General features: G+C 34.5%; 1 pseudogene; it reads left to right on the top strand.

Annotated features, from left to right (window-relative positions):
• The window catches only part of LOC137655127 (growth hormone secretagogue receptor type 1-like), a 32,390-nt pseudogene that overhangs the window by 7,001 nt on the left and 15,389 nt on the right, over positions 1-10,000 (top strand).

Below are 10,000 nucleotides of genomic sequence, written 5' to 3'. Positions count from 1 at the left end.
GATACATAATTGTAGTTTATAATTAAATTATTTTTTTTTACAAATAATTTTTTCCACGTATTTTAGTATAATATTCTTTCAATTCCCTTCTTCGTATCCCTGAACAATCTTTTTCATGCTTTTCAACATTCTTCGTACTATTTTTAGCTCTACATTTTCCTTTTTATACTACCAGCGATAGAGAAATGAGTTCCCTAGAATCTGTACAATTTCTATAGTATTTTGCAATCCCCGAGAGACGTAATCAATGAAAGTGGGAGCCTGATTGTATAGGGAAGCTGTCTATTCAGGTTTACTCGGTCTGTGGATAGGCACCGGAGTCTGTAGATAGGCACCGGGGTACCACCGAGGCCGTCTCGAACACTCAAGACAGCATTGGTACCACGCAACGAAGGGCAAAGCCCTCAGCTCGGCTACTTGGAATCAGTATGTAAGATATACTAATGAAGGCCCAACTTGACCTAGATTTCTTACTCTACTGCCGTTCGTATAAGCAACGCTGTTACTGATTATTTGAAATGTTTCCTGTGTGGAATGAAAATATATTTATTTTCACGTCGACATACATTTGTAAATTTACACTCGAAAATTGAACAAGATGGGTATCAGGTTACCAGATTTTATTAACCCAGCAATGACGATAATGCCAACTTTTAATATGATATTTTGAACTTGATGCCATGAACTCTTTCAATTAAAAAGATAAAGTTCATTTCGTCTCACCATGCGTTATCTAAAAAAACGTTCCTGTTATCTTCGGGTTCTTATCTTTAACGCTAAAATCGGTTAGTTTTATATGTGTTATTTTTTTTTCATCGATTATACAACATTTCCATTTTCACAGAATTACGTAATTTTGAATGTAACTCCGAACAGTTAACGCAAAAGTCGTATTTCGGCTTAATATATACTTGGGGTCCTTTCCTAAAAAATTACTTCTATTTTTATTAAGCCAGCAATGACAATAATGCCAACTTTTGATATGACATTTTGAACTTGATGCCATGAACTCTTTTAATTCAAAAGATAAAATTTCATTTCGTTCCACCATGCGTTATCTAAAAAAACGTTCCTGTTATCTCCGGGTTCTGATCTTTAACGCTAAAATCCGTTAGTTTTATATCTTCTAATTTTTTTTCATCGATTGTACAAGGTTTTCTATTTCACAGAATTACGTAATTTTGAATGTAACTCTGAACAGTTAACTCACAAGTCATATTTCGCCTTAATATATACTTGGTCTCCTTTCCTAAAAAAAAATTACTTCTATATACTTAAGAATTTAAACACTTTTGTAATGGTAAATGAAATTATATAGGGAAGATGAATGATGTTAGAACTTTGAAAACTATGAAAGCCAATAATATCAATGCACAGTTTTAAATAGATAACTTCTCTTTGTGTTCTTCATAAGGTATATTGTATTGGTTACTCATAACTGCTTACCCTTTAACACTAACGTTTGCGATTAATCTTTGGTGTTACCTGGAGGAATAGTTTCTAGATTAATTCCCTCTGTTGTATAAAGGTTAAAGGTAAAAGGTGTCTGGTTTCAGTTCCAGTTTTATCACATAAGATAATCACCAGAACGTCAGCCTGGCAAGCCACAGTAGGTGGCCTCCCCAGTAAACAGCTTAAACTTATGGTCCCTGGCGGGGATCGATCTGCTGCCATGAGAATGCTAAGCGAACATGTTACCACTGTACTAGCCAGGAGACTAGTACAGTATTTTTTTTCTAAACGCTACGTGGATGATACACTAAGAATTTTTAAAGAGAGATATAATGTTTCTAAGATATGTTTTTAAATTTCCTAAATAATTCTCATTTTAACAATCGTCACAAACAACACGTGAATGATAATAAAATTCCATATTTTGATTTTAAAATTGCTATAGGTAAACAAGGGTATATTAAAGATATAAGACCTTTAACTCGTTTCAAGTTCAATGTTATACCAAATGGGGTTCATACAGGTTTTTCTCTTCCACTTGATTGGGCATCATTTCATTTTGAAATCGTGTTTTTAGAACAATATTCAATTAAACAGTAGTTTTTCAGGCAATTAAAGGTTTAAAGGTTTAAAGGCCTCATGAATGGCAGAGGCAAGGGATAGTGACATTGCCCTATCAAGCAGGACAATGCCCTAGAGACTGACCATATTACATATGATTAGCGCTCAAGCCCCCTCTCCACCCAAGCTAGGATCAAGGAGGGCCAGGCAGTGGCTGCTAATGACTCAGCAGATAGACCTATAGGCTCCCCCGAAACCCCCATCCTTAAGTCACAAGGATGGCGAGGATGCAGTGACCAAAGGAACTAACGAGTCTGAGCGGGACTCGAACCCCAGTCTGGCAATCATCAGGCAAGGACGCTACCTCCAGGCCAATACAACCCAAAAATTGTTCTTAGTTCTTAGATGAACAATACAGCCTGAAACTACAAATAATAACTGTGGTGAAAATGACTTTTTCTACCTCCTTAACGTTTATCAAGAGCCCTGAATATAGTAAAGAAATTCAGAAATCTATTCTCGAAAGCTCTGCGAGTCTAGATATTGTATTCATCTTCAAGAAACCATACGCATAGGGATAAATATTAGACTATAAAGATTCACTTACCTGTTAATATGATCTTCATTAGTGTATAGGATTACTTGTCAGAAATTAAACTTGGGCATTTCCTGGAGTTCAGGAAAAGACCGTTGAATGTTCGCGTAAGTTCTCGCGTGGCTGAAAATAACAAAGAAAAATTAAGATAAAAATTCTGGACCATCTGAGAACTTCTAAATACAAAACATCTAAATCAATTGAAAATTTAGTTTATATGCACAAGCGGCAAATAACTCCTTTCTGTTTTAGAATCTCTTTTTATTAAACAATGGGTACGCACTATATGCCTCATAACCAATTATCATCTGTACCCTTTCATATTTATTATGCCTGTTCTTTCCAAATATTCCTTTCATCTGTTTTTGTTTTCATTGTCAACGTGTTTTTTTTTCTCCGATGTTGTCTTTTTTGTATTATTTTAAAAAATTAGTTTTAGGAATTGAATATTGTAATGTTTATGTTTACGTTTTAATTGCCTTTGATTTGCATGTTTTGGATGATGGTCGCTGCAACGTCCCTTTCATTGTGTGCTAAGGATGGGGGAGGTTTAGGGGAGCCTATAGGTCTACCTGATGAGTCATCAACAGCCATTGCCTGGCCATCCTTGATCCTAGCTTGGGTGGAGAGGGGGTTTGGTTGCAGATCATACGTATATACGGTCAGTCTCTAGGGCATTGTCCTACTCGATAGGGCAATGTCACTGTCCCTTACCCCTACCTTTAAACCTTTGTCTGCTAATATGGTATGACGCCCCATCTAATATCAACCTACTGCCTATTATATTCTATTTCATAATTTAATTTTTTCTTGTTTCCATTCCTCACTGGGCTATTTTCCGTGTTGGGGCCCCTGGGCTTATAGCCTCCTGCTTTTCCAACTAGAGTCGTAGCTTAGCAAGAAATAATAATAATAATAATAATAATAATAATAATAATGATAATAATAATAATAATAATAATAATAACAAGAGTACTATCAGCCACTACTCCACCTGGAATACCTCACATGACAAGCTGGACAGAGTGCCCAAAGTCATGATAAGCAATGGCTATTCCAACTGCCATCTAATCAAGATAATAAAGATAACTGACAATCGGTGTAATATGGAAGAGAAGGAATCACCACCGATGATGATAAACATTTACTATGAATGAATGATTTGAAGTCCTCTGGCATCCTGACATCGAAGGTCATTGACTCCGATATCGTTTATAATTAATTAAGATTAAAAGAATATTCAATTAAAACCAGAAACTTAAATACGTTATAAAAGTTGGATAGCTTTTAGAAGACCTACTTCTGAAATAAATTTTAAAATGCCTCTAGCATTGTACGACACATCATGTCCAAGACTCTTGACAAGGATGACCCTGCCGTCCTCAACTCGAGCCTCAAACAGATATCTATTTCATTCACTTCTACATGTGCATGACAACTTTGATGATGATAGTATAATGCAGTTAATGATACCTAACAAAGCTCTCAGTATTTACTCTAAGAATAGGCAGAATTTTGCTGCCTGTTACAGGACTACCAAAACTATGAAATACAACCATGACCTTCTTGTACAGGATACCTTGAAACGGAAAAATGTGGTTTACCCATCTAAATACTCAATTATTATTATTATTATTATTATTATTATTATTATTTGCTAAGTTACAACCCTAGCTGGAAAAGCAGGATGTTATAAGCCCAGGGGTTCCAACAGGGAAAAAAGCCCAGTGAGGAAAGGAAACAAGGATAAATAATATTTTCAGAACAATAACATTAAAATAAATATCTCCTATATAAACTTTAATTGAAGAAGAAGAGAAATAAGATAGAATACTGTGCTCAAGTGTACCCTCAAGCAAGAGAACTCAAACCCAAGCCAGTGGAAGACCATGGTACAGAGGCTGTGGCACTACCCAAGACTAGATAACAAAGGTTTGATTTTGGAATGTCTTTTTCCTAGAAGAGCTGCAAAGATACTCTCGTAGGTATGTTGTGCAGGTCGTGCTGAAATACATCTCAAGTGAGATATGACATCGTTCTTAAGTCGGAAATAATCAGTAACACTTCTTCCCAAAGTTAAGCTTCTTAGAATCTAAGATGCATCTCATATTGTGAGGGAGAAGATTAAAATATAACCCAGGTATAATTTTTCCTCCTCTTCAAAAAGCGTTAAAGCCTCACGAATAAGAAGCCAAACTTTTTGATTTTGATAGCAGGAACAGTAACACTTTCTCTCAAAGTTAAGCGTCTTAGGATTTAAGATGTGAGAATATCAGCCTTGCCTAGGAATAATTTTTCGTTCTCTTCAAAAAAGCACCAGGACACCACGAATAAGAAGCAAGGCTCCTTGATTTTCATAGCAAAACTGAGCAATGGAGTTGGCCTGGTGAACTAGGAGTCCAAAACTAAAGGAACATTTATTTCTACTGTAAATCCAAGAATACCAAATTAGCAGAATGAGTTAAAAATTAGAATTTTACGACCGTGGAGCCCCAGATAACCAATAAGAAAATTCTACCCATTATGGTTATGTCCTGAATTGGGTGTTCTAGCCAGGTGGCCCTGACTAGTACAGCTTTGCTGATCTCAGCCACACGCAAACCCTTTCACCACGTTAAGGTATCCCAGGACCCACTTAGTTATCCCCACTCAGAAAGGGGCCAAAATCGCATTATATTCATTATAATTTGAGATGATAAATATTGAGGAACACCTTTGACTTATAAACCACCATCAGAAAACTTCCACAAACAGCCATTTAGCATCACAACCCTCGGACTTATAATAATAATAATAATACTAATAACAACAATAATGATAATAGAAATAACAACAAAAATAATAATAATAATAATAATAATAATAATAATAATAATAATAATAATAATAATAAAGCAACAGATAGTTGCTCTAATAACAACAACAACAACAACAACAACAACAATAATAATAATAATGATAATAATATTAATAATAATAATAATAATAATAATAATAATACAAATAATAATAATAATAATAATGATAATAATAACAATAATAAAAAGCAACATTTAGGATACTGATAACGACCGTGGCAGTAAGCTAACTTATAAACACTCTCGCAAATATAAATCATATTCAAAACCGATAAATTTCGCACATAACTCGTCTTTCATTTCAGGCAATAAATTCCGCCGGCTTACGGACCACGACTTGCAGGCAAAACGTGACGAATGGTTCGCCAATACAATGGGAGTAATAAATCTAATACATGTAGTCGCTTTTATCCAGGAAGTGACCTCACTTTTCGGGGCAGAAGGATTATTTCGTTGAGTCAAGTTGATTTTCTGGGTTGGACAGATTCATGAATAATGGGGTTTATTTAGTTTGTCTGGGGAAGTGATTTTATTCAATATATCCTGCTGGGATAAAGGTTTATCTTATGATAGAAATTTTTTATATATGGGTTGATTTTATTCACTATATCGTGTTGGTTTAAAGGTTTATCTTATGATGGAAAATTTTTATATGGCTGGAAAGTGATTTTATTCACTATATCGTGCTGGTATAAAGGTTATCTTATAGAATTTTTTCTTATATGGGTGGAAAGTGATTTTATTCAATATATCGTGCTGGTATAAAGGTTTATCTTATGATAATTTTTTTTTCATATGGCTGAAAAGTGATTTTATCACTCTATTCTGCAATGGTATAAAAGGTTATCTTATGATAGATATTTTTTGTTATATGGCTGGAAAGTGATTTTAACAACTATATAGTGTAATAGTATACAGGTTATCTTATGATAAAATTCTTATTCATATGGGTGGAAAGTGATTTTATTCACTATATCGTGCTGGTATAAAGGTTTATCTTATGATAGAATTTTTTTTTTATGGCTGGAAAGTGATTTTATTCACTATATCGTGCTGGTATAAAGGTTTATCTTATGATAGAATTTTTATTTTATATGGCTGGAAAGGGATTTTATTCACTATATCGTGCTGGTATAAAGGTTTATCTTATGATAGAATTTTTTTTTATGGCTGGAAAGTGATTTTATTCACTATATCGTGCTGGTATAAAGGTTTATCTTATGATAGAATTTTTTTTTATATGGCTGGAAAGGGATTTTATTCACTATATCGTGCTGGTATAAAGGTTATCTTATGATAGAATTTCTTTTTTATATGGCTGGAAAGTGATTTTATCAACTCTATACCGAAATTCTATAAAGGTTATCTTATGATAAACTATTTTTTATATTGGAGACGATGATATGACAGCTTTTAACAATCTTGAAGTCTTATAGCAATCTTTTATTTACATCTTGTTTTAAGTGTTAATCATATTACTAAAAAGTTAAACATTATCCTTACTAACATTATATTAGTAATGAGCACGTATAACTTTTGATTCTACACTTTCGAGGAGTATTTTTCACTGTGTATATAAACACAAAACTACATATTGAATGTTTCTGACATCGGCATTAAGGAAGAATAATTTTTTTTTTCTCCAACAAGCCAAGTAGGTAGGGCAGTGTAGGCCCTTTGTGTACGGCGAAAGATCCATACATTTTTTTAAAAACAATTCTACAATAAAGAACACATTTTAAGCTCTTGCTTTTCAACACAATATATCTGCAGTTTAAAATCATCTCAAATCTTATAGATCATATCGAGATGTGGAATAAATAGTGTAATGCTTGTGTCTGTGTGTATATGAATGATAATTTTCGACATAACTTGTTATCATGAATATTAAGCCAGGAAACAGTCACTTAAACGCCCAGAAAATACCCTAAATGTATATTTAAAGTTGGGTGGTTTAGAAGACTATGGAATAATGGATAAGAATGGAAGAATATAGAATCATGGATAAGCTTGGCAAGAAGAATAATCGTAATTCTAAAACCTTAATCTTGGAATCAAGAATACCTAACTAATGTACTATGAATATAATAAAGGTTAAAGGTTAAAGGTGTCTGGTTTCAGTTCCAGTTCCGTCAGAATAGATGCTTACCAGAACGTCAGCCGGGCAAGCCCAACCCCCCACTGTGGTGCCCTACCACAGCAGTAGCCTCCCCAATAAACAGCTTAAACTCATGGCCCTGGGCGGGGATCGATCTCTTGCCATGCGAATGCGAGGCAAACACGTTACCATTTACTAGCCAGGAGGCTAATGAATATATTTTTCACGTTTTGGAACCGGGACACATTTCATAACTATCATCCATTAATGTTTCAATTTGTTAATCTTTCAGATCTCTGAATTAAACATTAATGTAATATGTATGATGTATGTATTCTTGTGCGAGATCTTTAGTTTTCGTTACCTGATAGCCATAATATTCTAATTATCAAATCTGTTCTCATTATTCTAGCCATGGTGATGGCTATGGACCATAAAGTAAAATTAATTTTTGGGATATCATATATTTCAGTTATAGATGTTTAAGAATGTATATTTCTTTAATGATGATACTAAGATTAACGGGATGTATTGGATAAGAATGAATAAGCCACCAAGGTAACAATGCTTAAGTTCTTAGCAAGCAATCATTCTAGTGTCCATACTATCTTCATTTGAAAGGTATAAAGGCCACTCATGAATGACAGAAGCAAGGGACAGGGACTCTACCCTTGCTAGTAGAATATGCCCCAGAGACTAACCATATATACATATGATTAGCACCAAAGCCTCCTCTCCACCCAAGCTATGACCAAGTAAGCCCAGAATATTGCTGTTGATAACTCAGCAGGTAGACCTATAGACTCGCCCAAAACCCCCATCCTTAGCTCTCAAAGAGAGTGAGGTTGTAGCGACCAAATGAACTAACGAATCTGAGCGGGACTCGAACTCCAGTCCGGCAATCACCAGGCAAGGACGCTACCACCTGGCCATCACAAAAGGTTTAAAGGCCACTCGTGAATGACAGAAGCAAGGGACAGTGACATTACCCTATCTAGCAGGACAATGCCCTTGAGACTAAACATACAAACATAAGATTAGCCTCCAATCCTCCCCTCCACACAAGCTAGGACCTAGGAGGGCCAGGAAATGGCTGCTGATAACTCAGTAGATAGACCTATAGGCTCATCCAAAGCCCCCATCCTTGGCTCACAAGGATGGTGAGGTTGCAGACACTAAAGAAACTATCGAGCATGAGCAGGACTAGAATCCGTCTGGCAAATATCAAGAAGAAAGACTTCCAATAGGTCACCTCAACCTTACACAGTTGAAAAAAAAAAAACCGTAATTTTAATCGAAAATTCTCCGTACAAAATATACTGTTCTCAACCGTATTTCAGCAAAATCCTGGCGACCGTTATTTTACACTGCTTTGTCGGTATCTTTTACGGGTTGGTGACCGTAATATCAACCATTCACGTCAATATACCCGTTTTTCAAACGGTAAATGATAGGCAACATTTATTCCAGGATTGGTCAATTTTTTTACGGTAAATTTTTAACAGTGTACTTATATTTCCCCCTTTTTTTAATGCAGGCAAGGTCGTCCCATACATCGAGTTCACAGTTGCGCATGCGTCCATGCTCACCATCTTGGCCATCAGTGTCGAGAGATACAGGGTAATCTGCCATCCTCTGACAGCAGCAGCGAACTGCAGCAGGGCCAGGGCAGTTTGTGCGTGCATTCTAGTGTGGGTCATCGCGACTGTTGTCACTAGGTAATTATTGGATGTTTATGACATATGCTTTGCTTGTATGTTTATATGGTATTCATAAAATACGGGGATCTATTTAATTTTATTTTATTTACTAAATTTATTAATTGGTGTTATTAAATTACTTACGTTATATTTTTCCTTTTCCTTTCGTGTCCTTTTATAAACACACACATACATATATATGTAATTATAAATATACATATCAGATATGTATATATATATATATATATATATATATATATATATATATATATATATACTGTATATATATATATATATATATATATATATATATATATATATATATAGTATATATATATATATATATATATATATATATATATATATATATATATATATATATAAGTGTGTGTGTGTTTATATAAGAACACTAATTGAGAAACAAGATGCTATAAGCCCAACGTTTCTAACAGGGAAAATAGGTCAGTGAGGAAAGAAACAAAGAAATTAATAAACAATAAAAAAATGATGAACAATTGAAATAAAATATTTCAAGAACAGTAACAGCATTAGAATAGATCTTATATAAACTATAAACACTTAAAAAAATAAAAATAAAAGAGGAAGAAAAATAAGATAGGATAGGGTGCCCAAGTGTACCCTCAGGCAAGAGAACTCTTATCTAAGACAGTGGAAGACCATGTTACAGAGGTTATGACCCTACCCAAGACTAGAGAACAATGGTTTGATTTTGGAG

The sequence above is a fragment of the Palaemon carinicauda genome, chromosome 16, assembly GCF_036898095.1.
Source record: "Palaemon carinicauda isolate YSFRI2023 chromosome 16, ASM3689809v2, whole genome shotgun sequence".
NCBI classification, from domain to species: domain Eukaryota; kingdom Metazoa; phylum Arthropoda; class Malacostraca; order Decapoda; family Palaemonidae; genus Palaemon; species Palaemon carinicauda.
The sequence above is the reverse complement of the archived record's forward strand: the minus strand, read 5'-3'. Positions and strand labels throughout refer to the sequence as shown.